This window comes from Temnothorax longispinosus, chromosome 8, assembly GCF_030848805.1.
Source record: "Temnothorax longispinosus isolate EJ_2023e chromosome 8, Tlon_JGU_v1, whole genome shotgun sequence".
NCBI lineage: Eukaryota > Metazoa > Arthropoda > Insecta > Hymenoptera > Formicidae > Temnothorax > Temnothorax longispinosus.
Window position 1 is genome coordinate 18,140,209 of NC_092365.1, and position 11,222 is coordinate 18,151,430.

The following is an 11,222-nucleotide window of genomic DNA, read 5'->3' on the forward strand; positions in this document are numbered from 1 at the left end:
TCGTCCCGATAAATCGAGTTGATTCGCGCGAGAATATAACTCCGAATTAATGAACGTTACCGTCGCGATGGCGACGTCGATAGCGCGTAATTGTTTTATATTTATCGCGTCGAGACGAGAGCGATGCTTTGACCGGCGACGGATTAATTAACGAGGGAGATAAAACCGTCGGAGATTTTTTCGCTTCACGCTAATGACCGCTCTATTCCGTGTTCTCCATATATCCGGCAAGGAAGAAAAAAATCGCGCCTTTATTTATCTCATAATTAGCGGTAACATAGAGTCGTACGTTTGATCGATATTTCCGGTACGCGTATAATTTATTTATGAGACTGTATAAATAGGATTAAAAAACTGGAGGTGAGAGTCGATCTTGATACGAAATGGAAAGCACATGGTTATGGTACATTTAATTCTCGTCTATTATTCATTTTATTTCAAAGCGGCCACATTGAAACGAGAACTCCTAAGCTGTTAATAAGGAAGATACACGCATCGTCGATTATACGTTAAAAATTATACGTTACATTTTACATTATACGAGAGGGTGATGCACTATTTACGTCAAATGCTTTTCACGAGTGCGAGAAAATATTGCTTTCTAGAAAAATGTAATTTTCGCGAGAATGAATTCGCTCCGCCGCGCGGGCGAGTATTTCGTTTACCTTGGATCCGACCTCTATGGCACACACAGTGAGCAGGGAGGACAATGTCTGGCTGGCCTGCACTTTCTCCATAGCCGGATAAACCCGGAACAATGTTATAACGGGCTGAATCGCGCGCGATTGCGTAAGCCCACACGAAAACCTTCCCCGGTAACATTGACTTCTTCAAGTGTAATTGGTGCTCGTGCTCCGATTACTAATCACCACCGCCGCACGGTGAACGTGACACACATTCGATTTTAGCTGCAGCGTGGCGTTTCACGCGCGGCAGGTTCGCATATATATTCGGAGTACATTACCCGCGCATCGAGAGAGTACAAAAAAGTCTTCTATACCCGCATAATGTCTATTAAATATAAAATTGTAGGGCAAAGCAAATAGACAAGAAAACAATCTACCATTTAGGAAATATCATTTCGGATGTAGGTGTTAATATCCAAATGTAGAAAGTACACTGTTATGATTATATTGCCTATAAAAATATTTTTGAGCCGTGCGGGATATATGTTATAGAAATCATTTAAAAAAATAAACAACGAGATAAAAGCATTTGCGTGTCATTTTACAAGTGTGACAATATAAACTTTTATCTTACAATTAGAGCATAAACTACGTCTTGATGAAGAAATCAAAAGCTTGTAATTTTTTAAACAGATCGCTTTAGATTTAGATAGAGAGATATCGGACTTCTTTGTATATCAGAATGCGATTGTGTGTGTTTGTACATTGAAGTCGTTTTACCTTAGAGTACGTTATTTATCAAAGAAAAAAACCGCGGCAAAGAAGAAGACCTTGCCATAATAAACACGTTATGCAAATTGAAATTATGGTTCAGAACGAAACTTTAATTTCGGTAAGCATTATTGTAAGTAGTAGGTATTGTCAAACAAAAAGATCGTACGTAAAAATGAGATATATGTTAATCAATTTATGAAAATACAAGTTGCATGCACAGCAGAGTTTACAATACAAAGTTCTGTATTTTAAATCTAATTTTTATAAATCAGTTATTAGATTTAGAATATAGAACTTTGTATATTGTAGCTATTCTCGTGCGTATCCAATGAATTTAATAATTTCCAAAAAGGCATACTAACGGTGTAACGACACTTGTACGATTTCAAAACTCTGCTCGTACATTTGTCTTTTATTACAAATCAATCAACGCTAAGACTGGCATCGCGATCATAATAGACTAAATAGACGATAATCGCACGATGATCGGAAGATCATTGAATGTAAAACTCTACGTACTTACTTGCCAAAACTAAACTATCCGGTGATCAGTGTCGGTGATTGTTTGACAGTGGTGGACGACGTTGTGCGTGGCACGTCCGTTTGTAAACTAATTTTTGCTCTTTCCCCACTGGTAACAACTCCACACTGTGGCACTGTGTACTACCGTGTATGTGTATCTCGCGAGTATACCCGGGGTGAGACCGGGAGACCGGGATACATCGATTTCGGAAGGCTCGCGCGCGAAACGGAACGGAGTCGACGACGGTATCGAGGCGACGGGAAGCGAAGTGAAGAGAACAGAAAGAGGCGTAGGCCACGTAAAACAGGGGGAGAGAAAGGAGAGAAAGAGAAAAAGAGAGAGAGATAGGGAGAGTGACGGACGCGGAGAGTGGCCCTGCTCTGACACAGATCACTGACCAGCTTCACTTCAGAACTGACGCGATACTAACTCGCTGCCGCACGACATAACCGGCTCCGTAGCGCTCGGTTGCTTTCGTTGATGTTCGGCCCAGCTCGATCCCTACTATTCAAGTATACAGATATATACGGTGTGTATATATATATTCCGTATAGCAAAGGTGTGTATAACGTACGTATCAACGTAGCACGGGACGCGGGCCGTTGTGCGTATACGTGCGTGTGTACGGCCGTAGTACGTCAAGGTAACGTGTGTGTATACGAAGGTACGGATACGCCTACGCAATTTGGGCTGCAGACGATAATGAAGAACTTGCTTGTGCTTTACGCGAGCGTGCCGATACCGCGGAGATAGAACTTTTCGCGTAAAACTCTTCCTTACAAGGCCGGAAAACTACAAATTTCATCGTTCTTATTATTAGATCGGTACAACATTGATTTTTTATTTTCGATTTAGCAAAGATTTCAACAAGAATCTTAGTTTTCTGTTTAACTTTTTAACGTTATATACATTGATACAATCAAACGCTACGTTAAACTTTCTCGTTTTGATATTTGTATTATCACAAAATTTACGAATGTACTTTTACATCTTATTTTTTTCATCGATTTAATATTTTAATTAATGGTTAAGAAATATAATGGTAGTTTTCTGTCAAGATAGCAAGATACAAAGAAGAAATATCATAGCACAATCGTTGACGATATAAATATATACCGTATTACATTTTACTTAAAAATTAAAAGAAGTATAGTTTCTACATAAATTTCTTACGTAAAGTGTAATACGGCATATATATATATATATATATATACAAAAAATAAGTTTTAAAAAATGCAGTTACACGTTGCTTATTGTATCGAATTTTATATAGGACCGTTTCAAATAACTCGTGTTTAGTAGGATTCGCGTTGTTTCACGCAAGAAATTGGTAACTACTACGCAGATTTATGAATTTGATAATGATAAACTCGCAAGCACATTATATTGCGCGCATTACGGAATTATACAACATTATGGGCTGTTTCGACGTTAAGTACGATATTCCAGGATATAATAGAATGCGCAGGAACATAGGGATCTACGCTAATGTCCGTAAAACCGCTACAAAAGGGTTGAATGCGCATGACGGGTAAAAATGTGATGTATACTAAAAGTAATTCACCTTGCACCTCCCTTACAATTTCACGTCTTTCGATAATGATCTCGTCGGATATTGCTTAAAAATTTTACAAATGTTTAAAAATATTCTCAAATAACTTCGCAACAACTAAGGAATGTTAAAGCATTTCTGAATATCAAATGACATTAATTAATTTCAATTTAAATATCTGTCAATTAACGTATGTTAATTAATAAGGGGAGCCAGAGATATATTACTAAATTAAAATATAGTAAAAAACAGACTTGTTTTAATTTCACATTTTTTCTCGATGATAGAAGGATTAAGATATATCAGTCGGTGACGAAACCGATGAGAGTGTTAACGGCAGATGTGGAAATCCAGAAGCACGATGATCGTTTCACGCGAAGCGATATGTCTTGCGAGGAATCGGACCGAGTTTTCTACAGCGGTGATCCGCGCGGTCGTGAGATAATTATGGAAATGAATTTCGATCGTTACGGGGGGCGTAGAACTCGACTCTCTTCCATGACATGACCCGGCCTCGACAACGATAATCCCACCCAGCACCATAATTTTCCCCACAATTTTCGTGCCTGCGTGTAAACATCCAACGGTACGTTACTACGAAACGCGATACAAAGTATAGAACCGTTCGTGGTCGTCCCGAAGGCAAAGTGCCTGCGATCCGTTTTTTACACCCACATTCGGACAGAAATCGAACTTCTGCGGCATTGAGAAGGCAAACGATTCCAAGTTCGTTCAGGTTCATATCCGCGTGTATTTTTTTTTATTATTTAAACGTTATGGTTGGTAAATTCTTCTACAGAGATTTCTACAGTACTGCGATTAATGACAGTACGCTATTATTTATAATAGGCCTGGTTAGGTTTGAAGAAGCCATTCGAGCGGTTTTGCCCTCGACGTACGTCGTGAACGGGACGAGTTATCAGTCAAATACTAACGTCGGTACACAGGGCTCTTAACACTTGACTACTCCTTAAATTAGTCTCGCGGCGGAGCTATTCAGAGATGTGAAAGGACCGTGGAGAGTCGTCGCGAGAGTGTGAGGTGACGGAAGCCGGGGAGAAAACGTTTGTATAGACGACGTCTTTCGCGGCAGCTTTACGAGAAGAAAGGGGGGAGAAAGAGCCACGGGAAGAATGAAAGGACGGATGTGTGAGAAATTGGACAAGGACACTTGGTGGACCACTGGAGAGCCGATTCCAAGCCTGTGCGTTACCCTGCTCGCGAGTCACGCATGTGGCTCGTATTATATTTAACGGCATTATACTTGCGCCCGCGCGCGGTCACGATTCATGCATAATTTATCTGAAAGCACGGTGAAAAATAGTTTTGACCTCAAGGGCCAGGCCGGGAAAGGCGTTTGTCCGCCACGCACTCTCGCGGCCTGCTGTTACTGCCGCTGCTGTCTGCATAGAAAGTGACTGCCCTCGCCGCGTTACGTGCGAGGGTGCGCTGGACTGGCCCGAGTTCGCAGTCCGATTGGCTAAGGCCGCGGTTAGAACCGTTCTGGTGTTAATGGCATTGCCCGTCCGATGTCTTGGTATACTTACGACCGACGAAGTCGCGTATATACCCGCTTGATACGTGAAGGTGCACGCCGCGATTTAAAAACGTGTGATTCAAAGTCAAATGTTTTATACAACGTGCGTCAAAATCTAGATATATTAATAAAAAACTAAATAATTACGAAGCAAAGGCGAAAATTTAGCTATAATGGACAGCTAAAGTTTTATAATCAGTGAAAAAGAAACTTTTATTTGTGGAATTTAAGAAAACGAAATGTTTCATTAGTCAAGTCAGCTGTCTGTGATTCCGTTTCACTTATTTAATATAAATATTACGAAATACAATTTTCACAATTTGTGATTATCTGTACGCGTGTATCGCGCCAAGTATAATATCTTTAAGACGTAACGTTATAATTTTAAATGGTTCCGCGTAATCCGGCAGTATCCTCGATAGAATCTTCTCAAGCCGTGTTATCACCTGCCATAGGAACTTGGCACCGCTCGCTTCAATGGCTTCTTAACGCTATACAACGCTACGGAGAAACCTGTTTGTCATGTATCTCGCTCTTCGGGATATATTAACAGCGTTCTGTCGCTCACGTGCAATGTCTGGTACCCAAAGGAAACCATGTTTCTTGCTCTCTTTCGCTTGCGTTGCGTCGACAATGAAACTTCCTGTCTCACCGTATAAAATATACAGTTTATCTTGAAATCATCACGAAAAATCTGAACAGCGCGCGCAACAAAAGTGTCACCGTGTATAATTTCTAATTAGCGATATTTAATTTTCGAAACATTTATTTATAACTACGCCATGAAATTAAAAAATTTTCCTTGTATCTCGCTATTTTCATAAAAAACTACTCCTATCTTTTTAAATCGTCAGCTAAAATAAAATCGAACCCTCTGTATCCTCCTTTTCCTAAATTGCTTGATTAAAAAAAAGAAATTTTAAAAATACGTTTAGAAACCCTCAATAATGCAAATATCAAAACGAAAAATGCGTTTATTATTAATTTAGGACTAAAATTGCCTCGTCTCAAAGCCTCACGCTTTGAGCATGCTGTTATATAGAGAGAGTCATAGCTCTCGCCAATAATATTATATATTAGCGTAGATACGCGTGTAAGCCGGTGCGTAATGCTTAGCTTAGTAGCGTCCTAGCAGGCATCGACACTGCCATATACTCGTTACCGCTGACACTCTCGCTGCTCGTCCATAGCGGCAGCCGGTATATCCAGTCCCGCATAATTTTAACCGCAAGATATACGGAGTTTACCCCGAGGTCAAGGTACGCGCGCATCCGAGCCGTGAACGAATACCCAGACCTAAACGATATTATTCCGTCGATTCGCCAATGATTTTCGGAAAAAGGAGAAGGAAAGGTGTGCGGATGAATAATAAATGACCGTTTGCGCGCACGACTTAATTTCGCATCGCCAACGATTTGTCACGCCGCTGAATTCCTGTCAATACAATTCGAACCGCGATGACACACAACGACCAGGCATGCGCTGACAGACATAAATTTCGGATATTTATTTGAGCGAAGTTTTTGATGTACGACTCGAACAAAGTCCGTGACGCGAACAGTAATATCTATGTATTTGTCAAATATTTCCGCGCTATTGTTTATTAAATCGCGAATGCATCTAAATTAATACTATAATCAGAGTTTCAATAACGTCCATTAGCTTTAACTATAATTTAACACTGCAAAATTTAGAAAAAATGGAATTTGTCGGTGATATCGCGCTTTCGTTAATGTCATTCGGGAAAAGTTACATCAGTTTATCAGTCGTTCCGTCGATCCTATTCCTTGTTTTCCTCCCGTCAAACTAGACATATATTATATATTAGTGCTGTTACTATTCCTGGCGCGCCTGTTACCACTAATTACAGGCTTCGGTAGAAATCACGTTCCGGAAGTGAGCGCATCTCGGCGCTCCCGTTCTCTCTCTCCCGCGTTTAATATTCTTTGAAGGCGCGTAATACAGTCGAGTCATCGATTCACGGAAGGAACACGTACTCCCCGTCATCGAGTATGGACAACGTCGAAAATCAAATTTCCTGCGTGATGCGGACGCGCGGATCGAAGAGAAAGAGAAGAAGCGGAATCTCGCGGAAAGAGAGCATCTCGAACAAGACGGAAGAACGATGTTAGCCCGTGTGTCACGTTTTCACGTAGCTCGAATGGCCGCTCGTAATTTCTGCGGAAGACGTACCGCCTCCTCCGTGACGTAAGACCGGTTACACAGGCGGACACGAAAAAGATGAGCGATCGTGTAACGGAGCGTACGATGAGTCTGCGGACGCACATTTTTCCCCGCAACCACCCGGCCGTCCTCTGGATAGCCTCGGAAACGAAATGGGAGCACGTACGTGTCGATAATAATTATTTCTTGCTACTTGATCACGACCGGAGGTGGTTACGTCGACGTTGCAGAAGCGTATCTTCCTTAGAAACCATTCGTTATAATTATACCTATATTATCTATTATACAGATCTTGCTTAAAGTCGAAACAGAGCAACAAAGGCTTTCAGCTAAATCATCTTGCGGCTAAATTCAAAATTTCAGTTAATGAATCAGAAACTATTAAATTCATAATTTGATAGTTTGAATAATTGTTTAAACCAAGACAGAGTATACACAAAATTAATATCAAAATGCGATCGATCATCCTCGGCTTCATTTCTACGATTGCGTGTCAACGGTTGCGTTTTAAAAATGAGGACAAAAAATGTGTTATGTGGTATAACTATGAAGCTAATGGTTCTTATATACAGTTACGCGAGTCACTAATTATTGCAGAGATTGATGGAACGCGCGGATTGTCAAGACGGCGCGCGGCGACGGCGGCGGCGAATGGCACAAACAAATCCGCCGTGGCTCTCCGTGCTGACGTAGATATTAGAATCGAATGAAATACCGATCATTAAAGGTATAGAGGCGATTATTTCAGTTCAGGTTTTCAATTTTATACCGAAGTCCCTCGATAATACGCGCGCGCGGCACCTTTCGTGCGACTGTTCGTCGCGCGAACGATGAAATAAAGTCGGCTGTGCGCGCGGGATATACAGATTTATTTAATTAAGTACGCTTAAGTGCCTCGTAAAAACCCGCTTCCCTCGGCGACCGGCCCGACGGATTTTTCTCGCGTCTTATATACAGCCTCGGGCAATGTAAACGTGGCCCCTGTCCTTTATTGCGTCGTGCTCGCAAAAGGAAGAGGGACGAGACTTTCTAGTTTGAGTGCAGGAATTATTATTCTCGCGGCTGCACAAAACACTCGCGCGTCTCGCGCCTATTGCGCGATCGCGCGCGTTGAAAAATACGAGACCGCCAAGTAAGTAAAATAAACACAATATCTCGCGCGCACGAGAGACGGGTAACTTCGGCGCGGTACTCAATGAGCAATGAAAGTTCAATCACAGGTAATTACCAGGCGGTCTCTCGAGAGCGAGATGTTCCTTCCTGCGCTCCGTAAGAGCGTCTATTGGGAAGTGACGGCAATGACGGATTCGCGTTACGACCTCGCGGATCTCTAATTACCGTGCACGATATTAGCTATCGCGGACATGAATCATTGCTATCAATGAAATAGAACGGGCGCGCCTTCGAAAGGGGCTGCTAAAAAATCGTAAAGAATGTTAATAACTTCTCGCTGTTACTTAACCACGTGAGCGCCTTATAAAGGTGGAATTAGTTCCTAATCGAAAGTGTTTGTATTAAACATACGCGCGGGATCGTCAACGTCAAGGCTTGAACGTTAGATTAATTAGCAATAACAGGTACGGCTTCGCGTAACATTAGAATATGCTATTTTCGCGCGTCAAAGAGAACTATAAACGACTTAATTACCTGCGAATATGTATCTCCGATCGAATAAAAAATTATAGTTTATACAAAAAGTATCTGATGAGAAAAACGTATTAATTTTAATTAAAGAGTATTTTACACATTCAAAATTTAATCAAGTTTCTACAAAATTGAATTATTTATAAATTCATAAATTTAAAAGCTTTTTTCATAATGCTAATTAAACATATTTCAATCTTGTAGTAATTTAATTGTTATTGACAATATATAATTGCTGCGAAACAAACAATATAAAGCGTTTTTTGCAAATTTTTTATGAATATTGCATTTTGCAAACAAAATTTTCGATCTCTCTAAGATATTGTCTTGATTTGAATACTAAATATTGTCTGCTATACGCACTATTGCTTATCGTGCAAGTAATGAAAGATCTCATTTGAAACAGAAACACAGCGACAAAGCAATGCGAGTTCTCCGTGGGAAAGGCCGTTCAAGCGGCAAAGAATCTTAACGGACGCGGATTATATCTGAAGAAGGACGTTGTTAGTAACAATTAAAGCGTGTACACACGGACGTGGTTTATAACCGAATATCGTCGGACTTTATAGATCCTATTAGGAGTACGTTCCGCGATCTCTCGTAAAAAAATTCGCCTGGGGCACCATTGACTCGCTTACGCAGTTAATAACTGTGCGACAATTGTTCTTAAGAATCTCGCGTTGATTTAATCCCGACATTCAAGTATTTCTCGGTTTAATTACTCAAGTCGATATTTTTCTCGCCTACATGTTTAAATTTAATTTCTATTGCAAGAATATAGATTTACTTCAGGATAATTAAAAAAAAATTAGAAAACGATATTTCTTAGAGACCAGAAAGTAGACCAAAAATATGTACCTATAATACGACAAATAATTTTTTGTATTCTTTCAAACTTGGTCGATTATGCGTTAATTGCGTTTTAAATTATTTCCTTCTCGCTATCCTGATTAAATTTTAACAAATATTGAATAAAAATATTTATTATGAAATATAAAAATGTTTTTAATAAATATTATAGTAAATTTTTTGAGAGATAATTGCAATATCACAATTATCTATGTAGATATATATTTAAATAACGAATCTCTACGGGGTAAGCGATCAATGTTCAGTTGTGCCATCACTAGCACACGCTTCCATTTAAGTAATGAATCATTAAATGCACAACTCACCAATCAGGATATTGCAGGACTGCTCCATCCGCTGCAAGTTCCAAGTTTGACATCCTCCGCATTAAATCCAAGGAAAAGATGAATATACCAGAAGTGAGCACACACGCACACCGCACACTTAATTCCGCACACTTAATTACACATATTACTGAACGAATTTCGAAAGTTAATCCACATGAAAATCGCGAAGTCACGTGAATTAGCTACACCGCGGTATGCGAACTACAAAACGTGAGATAGAATGCATCTTGTTGCATAGAGCTTTTGCTTCAATTACATAACTACAGTCGGTTATAATCTGCACCAAATAATGGACTTTTCATTAGACGTGCGTCTAGGGCATTGTACAAATCTCTAAATAAAGTTGCCTTTGGGATCCTTAAAGATTCAAAATTCATCGGATTACAACATTCGCCTATTTTATTTTTCCAGGCACTGATATCACTGATACTGTTTATTTTTATGCAATATTTATTTTCATTAATGTAAAGTCGTGACTCAGATATGATAAAGACTTCCTTTTGTAGCGATCACAGCATTATTTACAGCGATTTAATACATTTAATCTACGAGCAATGATCGCGTCTAATGCAAAAAATAATCGCGATCGCCAATTATATAAATATTATGCCATAAGCACTACATATTTGAATTAAGTCCAAGCACATAATCTTATTAACGTAATAATCATAACATTGACTACTCTTCTGACAGAACGACTACAAGCAGTGATTGCGGCTAATGTAAAAAATAATCGCGATCACTGTCGCAATTACTACATACACAGATATTACACATATTTCAATTAAATCATGCACATAATTTTATGAATTTAACAATCAGAACACTCGCTACGATGATCACACTTTCTAATCTATAAAACAACTACAAGCAGTTATCGCGGCTAATGTAAAAAATAATCGCGATCACTACCATAATTATATTTAAAAATGCTACCAATTATTACGTATATTATTATTATATATAAATACTGCTCATTTCAATTATCTTACGTACATGCATTATACATGCATATTCATCATGCAAGTAATGAATTTACATGATGAATTAATGAATTACTATAGCATGGAGTTTATTTCTGGCAACTATCACTCGTTCGCATTCCACGTATATGTGTGATACATAATGTATGAAGCAATGCTATACGATCGCACGAAGTTCTCTTGAAGGAACTGTCGCATTACGT

At 39.5% G+C, this 11,222-nt stretch overlaps 1 protein-coding gene across 4 annotated transcripts in view; it reads right to left on the reverse strand.

Annotated features, from left to right (window-relative positions):
- The window catches only part of Sano (CABIT domain-containing protein serrano), a 135,342-nt gene extending 124,789 nt beyond the window's left edge, over positions 1 to 10,553 (reverse strand). For 2 of the 4 annotated variants that reach the window (XM_071784910.1, XM_071784908.1), the window contains exon 1: positions 10,016 to 10,553. The gene's annotated coding sequence lies outside the window, so the exon portion shown is untranslated. Of the gene's footprint in view, positions 1 to 1,923; positions 2,332 to 10,015 lie in introns of those variants that run through there. The other 2 variants (XM_071784907.1, XM_071784906.1) reach the window with 1 other exon arrangement.
- Between the last annotated feature and the right edge of the window lie 669 nt (positions 10,554 to 11,222).